The sequence below is a fragment of the Podarcis vaucheri genome, assembly GCF_965113315.1.
Source record: "Podarcis vaucheri genome assembly, chromosome: 7".
Classification (NCBI taxonomy): domain Eukaryota; kingdom Metazoa; phylum Chordata; class Lepidosauria; order Squamata; family Lacertidae; genus Podarcis; species Podarcis vaucheri.
The window spans coordinates 14429442-14439799 of NC_138765.1; the positions used below are offsets into that span (position 1 = coordinate 14429442).

Genomic DNA, 10358 nt, shown 5'->3' on the forward strand with positions numbered 1-10358 from the left:
AAATATTGTAACAATGCTGTAACAACAAATAATATTGTAGTGTAACCATAAAACAGGATTGTAAAGTTTCTGGGGGCATCATTATTTGTATGAATTAACTCTGTCATGCCATAGTTTGAAATTTGGGCTAGTGAGTCCGTAGCCACAGGGTCCCCAAACCTTTCCCCCTATGACTGTTGTTGTTGTTGTTGTTTAGTCGTTTAGTCGTGTCCGACTCTTTGTGACCCCATGGACCAGAGCACACCAGGCACTCCTGTCTTCCACTACCTCCCGCAGTTTGGTCAAACTCATGTTGGTAGCTTCGAGAACACTATCCAACCATCTCGTCCTCTGTCGTCCCCTTCTCCTTGTGCCCTCCATCTTTCCCAACATCAGGGTCTTTTCCAGGGAGTCTTCTCTTCTCATGAGGTGGCCAAAGTATTGGAGCCTCAGCTGATCTGTCCTTCAAGTGAGCACTCAGGGCTAATTTCCTTAAGAATGGATGCGTTTGATCTTCTTGCAGTCCATGGGACTCTCAAGAGTCTTCCCCAGCACCATAATTCAAAAGCACCAATTCTTCGGCAATCAGCCTTCTTTATGGTCCAACTCTCAATTCCATACATCACTACTGGGAAAACCATGGCTTTAACTATACGGACCTTTGTTGTCAAGGTGATGTCTCTGCTTTTTAAGATGCTGTCTAGGTTTGCCATCGCCTTTCTCCCAAGGAGCAGGCGTCTTTTAATTTCGTGACTGCTGTCACCATCTGCAGTAATCAGGGAGCCCAAGAAAGTAAAATCTCTCACTGCCTCCATTTCTTCCCCTTCTATTTGCCAGGAGGTGATGGGACCAGTGGCCATGATCTTCGTTTTTTTGATGTTGAGCTTCAGACCATATTTTGCGCTCTCCTCTTTCACCCTCAATAAAAGGTTCTTTAATTCTTCCTCATTTTCTGCTATCACAGTTGTGTCATCTGCATATCTTAGGTTGTTGATATTTCTTCTGGCGATCTTAATTCCGGCTTGGGATTCATCCAGCCAAGCCTTTCGCATGATGAATTCTGCATATAAGTTGAATAGGCGGGGAGACAATATACAGCCTTGCCGTACTCCTTTCCCAATTTTGAACCAATCAGTTGTTTCATATCCAGTTCTAACTGTAGCTTCTTGTCCCACATAGAGATTTCGCAGGAGACAGATGAGGTGACCAGGCACTCCCATTTCTTTAAGAACTTGCCATAGTTTGCTGTGGTCAACACAGTCAAAGGCTTTTGCATAGTCAATGAAGCAGAAGTAGATGTCATAGAATCATAGAATCATAAAATCATAGAGTTGGAAGAGACCACAAGGGCCATCGAGTCCAACCCCCTGCCAAGCAGGAAACACCATAAGAGCACTCCTGACATATGGTTGTCAAGCCTCTGCTTAAAAACCTCCAAAGTAGGAGACTCCACCACACTCCTTGGCAGCAAATTCCACTGTCGAACAGCTCTTACTGTCAGGAAGTTCTTCCGAATGTTTAGGTGGAATCTCTTTCTGGAACTCTCTAGCTTTCTCCATAATCCAGCGCATTTTCGCAATTTGGTTTCTGGTTCCTCTGCCCCTTCGAAATCCAGCTTGCACTTCTGGGAGTTCTCGGTCCATGACTAACTCGCCTGTTTTAAGCAAAGAGTGTAATATACTAGGTGATTCTTAATTGTAATTTTATTACATCCACAAACTCATTTAGTATCATTGGGTGCAGCTCATCAGACACTGGAGATTGGAATTGCTTTAAAATAGCTTGGTGTTCCCTTACCATGTCTTTTCCTATTTTGGGCTACAGCTCCCTCCTGACATCCTTTATTATGTTATCAGCAGGTTGGGCATCGTTTTTCTTTTGGGTAAAGATGTTGTCACTCAGCAACATTTATCTGACCTCTCCAAGCAGAGGTCCTACTACTGGCTTGTTCATCCTCTTGTTTCGAACATAACCAGAGAAACTACACACACACACTTTGCATTGTTGCATCAATATGTATATTAGGAAGCATCATATAAATTTCAATTATTAGGGGGTTGATTTGAAAAATTTTGGTTTTGAATTGTACCTATTTCTTTCTTTGTCTCTCTCACAGGTGATGATATAGAAGACAGATATCTATGGGGATGCACTACAAATTGCACCTCAGGGAATTACAGCTTTACTACAGTAAATTATGCTTCTTTCTCCCGTACAACCCACTGCTGTCAGGGTAATTACTGCAATAACCAAAGCATGCCAGGTAAATATCTGCAGGCTTTTGAATCTTCCCCAGAAGCGGCTTAGTCATGCTGGCCACATGACCCAGAAAAACTGTCTGTGGGAGCGGACAAATGCCAGTTCCCTCGGCCTGTAAAGTGAGATGAGCACCACAACCCCAAAGTTGTTCGCGACTGGAGCTAATGGTCAAGGGTCTCTTTACCTTTACCCCTGAGAAAGAACATCATTCTGGTTTCAGGTTTCATCCTTCGGTACCCATAGAATAAACTAAAGATACTGATCTAGGCCAAGATTATTTTTCCTAGTTTGCATGGGAGGTGGTTAGAATCAGCCTCACCATATGTTTCTTGAAAACAGGCAGCCTGTGTCAACAACTGATTAGCCCAGAGCTTCAGATGGCCCCTAAGGATGTGAAAAAAAAAACCTGGATAAATTGGGGGATTAGAGAGAGAGATAAGAACGCATGTCCTTCTTGTTCCCTGATAGCCTTGCTGACCCTGAGCGTTACCCTGTTGGGCCAATCTAAGGAGGAAGTGAGGGGAAGCATCTGTTGGTACTAATGGCCCAGGCATGGCCAAACTTGGCCCTCCAGCTATTTTGTGACTACAACTCCCATCATCCCTGACCACTGGTCCTGTTAGCTAGGGATGATGAGAGTTGTAGTCCCAAAACAGCTGGAGGGCCACTACCAAGAAGGCCCCTCTGCCTACTACCCCGCAACCTCACTTATTGCAGTGAAGGAGCCACCAGAAAGCCCGTGGAACTGAACCTCAGTGTCCAGGCTGAATGATGGAGGTAGAGATGCTTCTTCAGGTATACTGGATTGTGGCTGTTTATAGCTTTAAAGGCCAGCACCAACACTCTGAATTATGCCCAGAAAGGTACTGGGAGCCAGTGTTATGTGGTTCTGGTGGCTGCTCCCAGTCACCAATCTGGCAGCCTCACATGGCGTGTGCTGCCGTAGTCCAAGTGGGAGATAACCAGAACATGCACCCCTCTGGCAGGACAGTGCACAGGCAAGTAGGGTCTCAGCTTGTGTACCAGAAGGAACTGGTAAATAGCTGCCCTGAACACAGGATTAACTTGTTCCTCCATGGACAGCTGTAAGTCCAGAATAACTCCCAGGCTGTGCACCTGGTCCTTCAGGGGCATAGTTACTGCATTTAGGACCAGGAAGGCCCCCCCCATGCCCACCCTCTGTCCCCCAGAAACAGCACTTCTATCTTGTTGACATTCAGCCTCAATCCATTAGCTGTCATCCATACTTTTTTTTCCTGAGGGGAAGGAGTGAGTGGGGTTAGTGGTTGGTGACTGATTGAGATAGAGATACTGGAGTGACTGGGTGCATGATGTGTTTTGTATGTATTAGCTGAATAGACTGGGATGAGTCATATTAAATATTATCATTTGTGCAGATGTAAGGCAGGATTTGACTGTGGTGTGTAGTGTTTAGTCCATGAAAGAAGGGATCCCTGACTCTAAAGATATTTCAAAATGTGTTGCTCTTTTTAAAAAAAAAAAATTATTGCAATGTATTATAGTTATATTGAAAACTGCATTTTATTTTATTGTGGTTACTCAGTTTCATTCATATATATATACACACATATACACATATACACATATACACAAACATATATATATGGAGTGATACAGATGGTGCTGTGGTCTAAACCACTGAGCCTCTTGGGCTTGCCAATCGTAAGGTCAACAGTTCAAATCCCTGTGATGGGATCAGCTCCTGTTGCTTTATCCCAGCTCTTGCTAACCTAGCAGTTAGAAAGCACACCAATGAAAGTAGATAAATAGGTACCGCTGGGATGGAAAAGTAAACAGTGTTTTTGTGCAAATTCGGCTGGACTTAGCTTCCCAGGGATCTCTTAAAAACACACACATACACACAGAGAGAGAGAGAGGGAGAGAAAGAGAGAGAGAGAGAGAGAGAGAGAGAGAGAGAGAGAGAGAGAGAGAGATTTTGTAAACCACTTAGGGACTGTTTTATGTATTGAGTGGTATATAAATATAATAAATACAAAATGAAAACAAAATTTATTTATTTGAGAAATTTATATACAGCCCCTCATCAATAGGTCACAGGTCAGTTTACAATACAGTAACAAAGTAAACAACATACTACAGTGGTACCTCTGGTTACGAACTTAATTCTTTCTGGAGGTCCATTCTTAACCTGAAACTGTTCTTAACCTGAGGTACCACTTTAGCTAATGGGGCCTCTCTCCGCCAATGCACGATTTCTGTTCCCATCCTCAGGCAAAGTTCTTAAACCGAGGTACTACTTCTGGGTTGCAGAGTCTGTAACCTGAAGTGTTTTAAACCCGAGGTGTTTGTAACCCGAGGTACCACTGTATACCTACATAACATTATATTCATAATATAATGAATATAATCATAGTATAAAGTCACGTGTAACAATACATCATGGAATATAGTACATAATATATAACACATAAAGAGCTTCCATTTCAGCTTATTCACTTTGACAGTCCAGCAATAATCTCCACAACTCATCCCAATCAAAAAAAGAAAAAAATATTATCTATTCATCTCAGATGCAACTATTAATAATAACACTTGTTTATCAACAATATGAAAGAGGGGGGAGAGAGGGGGAAAATATTCATACTTGAAGTCCCAAAAGAGTAAACAAAGAGCATATTATTTGTTCCTTGTTTATTTAATCTGTATATTGCCCTCCATCCCAGGGAGGTTCAAAATAGAAAAATATAAAATGAGAAAACAATATATTTCTCTCTGTACAAAAGTAGCTCTTAAGCTCTCTCCCCAAATGACAGACCATCCTCAGTTCTCTTCTGGGAGCTTTCCTTTTCTCACCTAGCCTTGCAACCTGGGAAATCTCAACTTCCCACTCCTTTGACCACTTATTGAACACTTTCAGGGGATGCTGCCCCTAACGGTGCCCAAAAGAGAAAATGCCAAAGTGTGTTTGTGTGTGGTGGTGTTTGTGATCAAAGTCGTGTCACCCCTTCAGGGTCATCCTTTAAGGGCTGGCTGGACAGTCTGCCACCTGCTCAACTTATCTCTCCCCTTCCTCAAACACACCATCAAGGCAGGTGAGGTCCAGCAATCTGGCTGCTGGCAAGAATTTTGCCAAGATGTTGATGCCAAGATGTTTCTTTGTCACCTCCTGCAGTAAGTCCACCTCTCCCCTCAAGAGTGAAATTCACCCATAGTGTGGATAGAGTCTCTCCAGTCTATCTCAGGACAGCAGCAACTAAAATTGCTCCCTTTTCTTCATAAGCTGGTTGCCAGACACTTCAACTGCATTGTATGGACGACTGATTCCAGAAGCAGAATGCGTTGGAAACAGTGCACGTGTCTCATAAGATTAGACAACTGAAGCCTAGGAATTAAAATAAAGACATCTGGTCTGGATTCATGTGTTGACTCTAACGCTTGCTTTTGGCAGTGCTGGATGTATTCTACAATGGTCTGGAGTGCCCAGGCTGCTCTGCTTCCAGCTTTGAAGATTGTCAGGACTCAGAGACCGTCAGGTGTACAGGTGAAGAGAATCTGTGCATAGAGTTTGTGATGACTAACTGTAAGTACTGTGGTTAACCACTGAGTCAGAGGTGGGAGGTGGACACAGTTTACCAGGGTGTGTGTGTGGGTTGCTCTCTCATTCAGTCTGTGGCTTCCTGCCAGAAAATACATAGGATGTGTATGGGGAGGCGAGTTTTCTTTCCCCCCAAAATATTAGCATTCCAGTAGCCTTTGCTTTGCATATAATGTGAGTGGGTGGCGCTGTGGTCTAAACCACTGAGCCTCTTGGGCTTGCTGATTGGAAGGTTGGTAGTTTGAATCTCTGTGACGGGGTGAGCTCCCTTTGCTCTGTCCCCGCTTCTGCCAACCTAGCAGTTTGAAAGCACATCAGTGCAAGTAGATAAATAGGTACCACTGTGACAGAAAGGTAAATGGTGTTTCCATGTGCTCTGGCTTCCATCATAGTGTCTTGTTTTGCCAGAAGCAGCTTAGTCATGCTGGGCACGTGACCCAGAAAACTGTGGACAAATGCCAGCTCCCTCAGCCTGACAGTGAGGTTACCGCCGCAACCCCATAGTCGTCTTTGACTGGACTTTGCCATCCAGGGGTCCTCTACCTTCTTTACCTATATGGATGAGACTGTGTGCTTCTGTCTCTGGTGTGTATGTGTGTATGAGAAAGAAAGAAATAATCTGTTTGTTGAATTACATATATATAAAGAGCACATTTTAATGAACCTTAAAAAAACAGACAACCTTAAAGCAGCCATGGATTTTGAATTCCATATCCATATGGGTTGGGGCCCTGCTACATAAGAACAAAGTTCTTTTTCTGGATTTAAACATCAGTGTGATATTAGGATGCATATTGTTCTATATGTACAATACAGTTTATAATGATTAAAATGTTCACATTCTCTGTCTTCTGCACCCTGTGACTCTGGTACTACCCAATGATTTCTATGACTATGCTTTTTTCTCTTTACTAGATGGCAGTAATCATTCTGATAAGGTGTTCAAAGGCTGTGCAACACGGGATTTTTGCGATCTGGCAGGGACATCAACAGATGATGACTTTTTTGGCAATATCAACCAATCACAATGCTGTGTTCCTAAAGCACCACCAAAACACCACCAAATAAGACCAACCTTGATGAGTAATTAGAAGATAGCAAAGTCTTCCCCTTTGACATCCATGATTTGCAGCTGCATTGGGGGAGGAAGTTGCTTGCCTGATATTGGGAGTGCAGAGAAAGTGGGGTTCACAGGACTGAGAGTCCCCTATTTGGCATTTAGTGTAGGGTGAATGGGATGCAGGGATAGATAAGCTAAAGTAGAAAAGTGGGGCTTGGGGACTCATCCTCATGATATCATAGCGTATGGTTAAAACTTTTCTTGATCATGATCACAATAAATTGGTGTCGCAAATAAAACTGTGTTCTGTGTCTGTATTTGTCAAATAAAGAATAAGCTCCTTTTCTCATGTTGAAGCCCTCTGGACCTCTCATGGAGGGGGCACATGAAGAATTCACCAAATAAAGGGTCTTTGGTGGTGTTGGGGATGGTCGGGAAGGGCAGTCTTTGCAGAGGGAAGAAATGGGTATTGTTACAAAAGTTGGGTGGCAAGAGCCCAGGGCATTCCAGACACTCACACAAGGTTTGTGCTCCTTTGGAGAACTGAGACGTATCAGAGAATGTTGTGGCTTTAAGAAATATGGGTTATTCGCCTACTTAGACCTTCAGGTGAAGCATGGGCCTTTTAAGAGGGGATTGTACCTCACAGCAGGGTGGGCGGCCTTCTAGCAGCCTGCCCAAAGAGGTGCTCAATTCTTCTTCCTCCTTCTTCCTTCAGTCAGCCTTGTTCAATGGATAGTTACCCTGGCAACCTTCCAAATCCCTAGTCTCCCTTTTTTTAAAAAAAGATATTCACTAAAAGTTTTTAAGATATAACAAGAAAAAAGAAAAATAAACATACAAAATAAAAAACAGTTAAAAACACACATTAATTTTCAATTACATAACTTCCATACACTTATTTCCTCGGACCTCCTCATACCTCCCTTCTTTGTATTCCAGTTCGATTTGTTAGTTCAGCAAATCCTTACCATTAAACTTTTGTGAAACCATTTGTGAAACCTCTTTTTTTCATATATCTTAAAGCATTACAGCTGGAAACCGCTTAATTTCTATCCAACATCCTTCTAACATTCATTAATTTTACAATGTTTCTGTAAGTAGTCTTTGAATTTCTTCCAGTTTTCTTTCACCGACTCTTCTCCCTCCAAATCCCTAGTCTCAGGGCAGAGGGAAGGAGTTGCATTGCCGGGAAGGACTGGGCGATGGGCTTCGTGGGGTGGTGAATGCTTCCCTCTGTGAGGGAGACTTCACAGACCTGCTGAAAGAGGCGGTTATTAAACCGCTTCTTAAAAAACCATCTTTAGATGCGGCCACGATGGCCAACTATCGCCCAGTCTCAAATCTTCCATTCCTGGGCAAGTTGATTGAGCGAGCGGTTGCCGAACAACTCCAGGCATGCCTGGAAGAAGCGGACCATTTGGATCCCTTCCAGTCGGGATTCAGGCCTCATCATGGGACTGAAACTGCCTTGGTCGCACTGGTTGATGATCTCCGGTGGGCTAGGGACAAAGGTGAGAGCTGTTTCCTAGTTCTGCTGGATCTCTCAGCGGCGTTTGATACCATCGACCATAGCATCCTCCTGGACCGTCTTGAGGGGCTGGGAGCTGGGGGCACTGTTATACAGTGGTTCTGCTCCTTCCTCCTGGGTCGTGTTCAGAAAGTGGTGGGGAGGATGAGTGTTCAGACCCCTGGGCCCTCACTTGTGGGGTGCCTCAGGGTTCCGCCCTCTCCCCCATGCTTTTTAACATCTATATGAAGCCGCTGGGAGAGATCATCAGGGGGTTTGGACTGGGTATCCATCAATATGCCTCTCTTTCAAATCAGAACCTGTGAAGGCGGTGAAGGTCCTGCGTGAGTGTCTGGAGGCGGTTGGAGAATGGATGGCGGCTAATAGATTGAGGTTGAATCCTGACAAGACAGAAGTACTGTTTTGGGGGGACAGGAGGCGGATAGGTGTGGAGGATTCCCTGGTCCTGAATGGGTGGGGTAACTGTGCCCCTGAACGACCAGGTGCGCAGCCTGGGAGTCATTTTGGACTCACAGCTGTCCATGGAGGCACAGGTCAAATCTGTGTCCAGGGCAGCTGTTTACCAGCTCCATCTGGTACGTAGGCTGAGACCCTATCTGACTGTGGACTGTCTCACCAGAGTGGTGCATGCTCCGGTTATCTCCCACTTGGACTACTGCAATGCACTCTACGTGGGGCTACCTTTGAAGGTGACTCGGAAACTACAATTAATCCAAAATGCGGCAGCTAGACTGGTGACTGGGGGCGGCCGCCGAGACCATATAACACCGGTCTTGAAAGACCTACATTGGTTCCCAGTACATTTCCGAGCACAATTCAAAGTGTTGGTGCTGACCTTTAAAGCCCTAAACGGCCTCGGTCCAGTATACCTGAAGGAGCATCTCCACCCCCATCATTCTGCCCGGACGCTGAGGTCCAGTGCTGAGGGCCTTCTGGCGGTTCCCTCATTGCGAGAAGCAAAGCTACAGGGAACCAGGCAGAGGGCCTTCTCGGTAGTGGCGCCCGCCCTGTGGAACGCCCTTCCAGATGTCAAAGTGATAAACAACTACCTGACATTCAGAAGACATCTTAAGGCAGCCCTGTTCAGGGAAGTTTTTAACGTGTGATATTTTACTGTATTTTTGGTTTCTATGGAAGCCGCCCACAGTGGCTGGGGAGGCACAAATAATAAATTATTATTATTATTATTATTATTATTATTATTATTATTATTATTATTCATGTCCCTCAATTGCCATCTATTGTTCTTTGATGACCATAGCTCAGCCACAGGAATTTTTCTGCAGCTTGCATTCTCCCTTCATATCCCAAATAAGCAAAATCTGCTGGTTTTTAAATTAAGGGTTGTTTTTTATTTCCTTTGTTTCTTTTTATGACCTAAAAGAGACACACACTGTGGGCTTGAATTTAATTTGTTTTTAAACAGTTAAAATAAGATTGGGAAAAGCTAGGGAAAAACACATCAAAAGGACATGGTTTTTGGGAATGGAAAAGGAGACATATAAAACATTTGTTTGCGTTAAAAAAGAAGAAAGGAAAAAGTTGGGATGAAAGGCTTTCTTATTTTATTTTCTCTTTTCTTATAGCCTGAGAAATCTTGTGAATAAGCTGCAGTCAATGGGAGGCAACAGGAAATAAATGATCAAAACAACAGATAAGTGGGGAAGCACAATGTGAGATAGCAAAGCAAGAGAATAAGGAGGAAATATAGTGATACAGTGTGGCTTGAAGAATAATTGCAGGGGTTTTTCTACTTTATGCTATTATGGTAAGGTAAGGTAAGGGGAATATGCAGGAGAAATGATTTTGAGGAGATATGGAAAGTTTTGGTAGAATTCATGCTGTTGAAATGGAAAGAGGTCAAAGCATCACAAGAGGTGTTTAAATTTTGGGTTGGTTGGATACTTACAGTGGAATGGCCTCAGGGGTTGGGTGCATGTTTTTCCCCTTAT

General features: G+C 43.8%; 1 long non-coding RNA gene across 1 annotated transcript; it reads left to right on the forward strand.

The window, feature by feature from the left end:
- Nucleotides 1–2107: 2107 nt before the first annotated feature.
- Nucleotides 2108–7080, forward strand: LOC309537762. The gene is made up of 3 exons (XR_014222001.1): nucleotides 2108–2242; nucleotides 5669–5800; nucleotides 6731–7080. It is a non-coding gene; the product is annotated as an uncharacterized lncRNA (long non-coding RNA).
- The last annotated feature ends 3278 nt before the right edge of the window (nucleotides 7081–10358 follow it).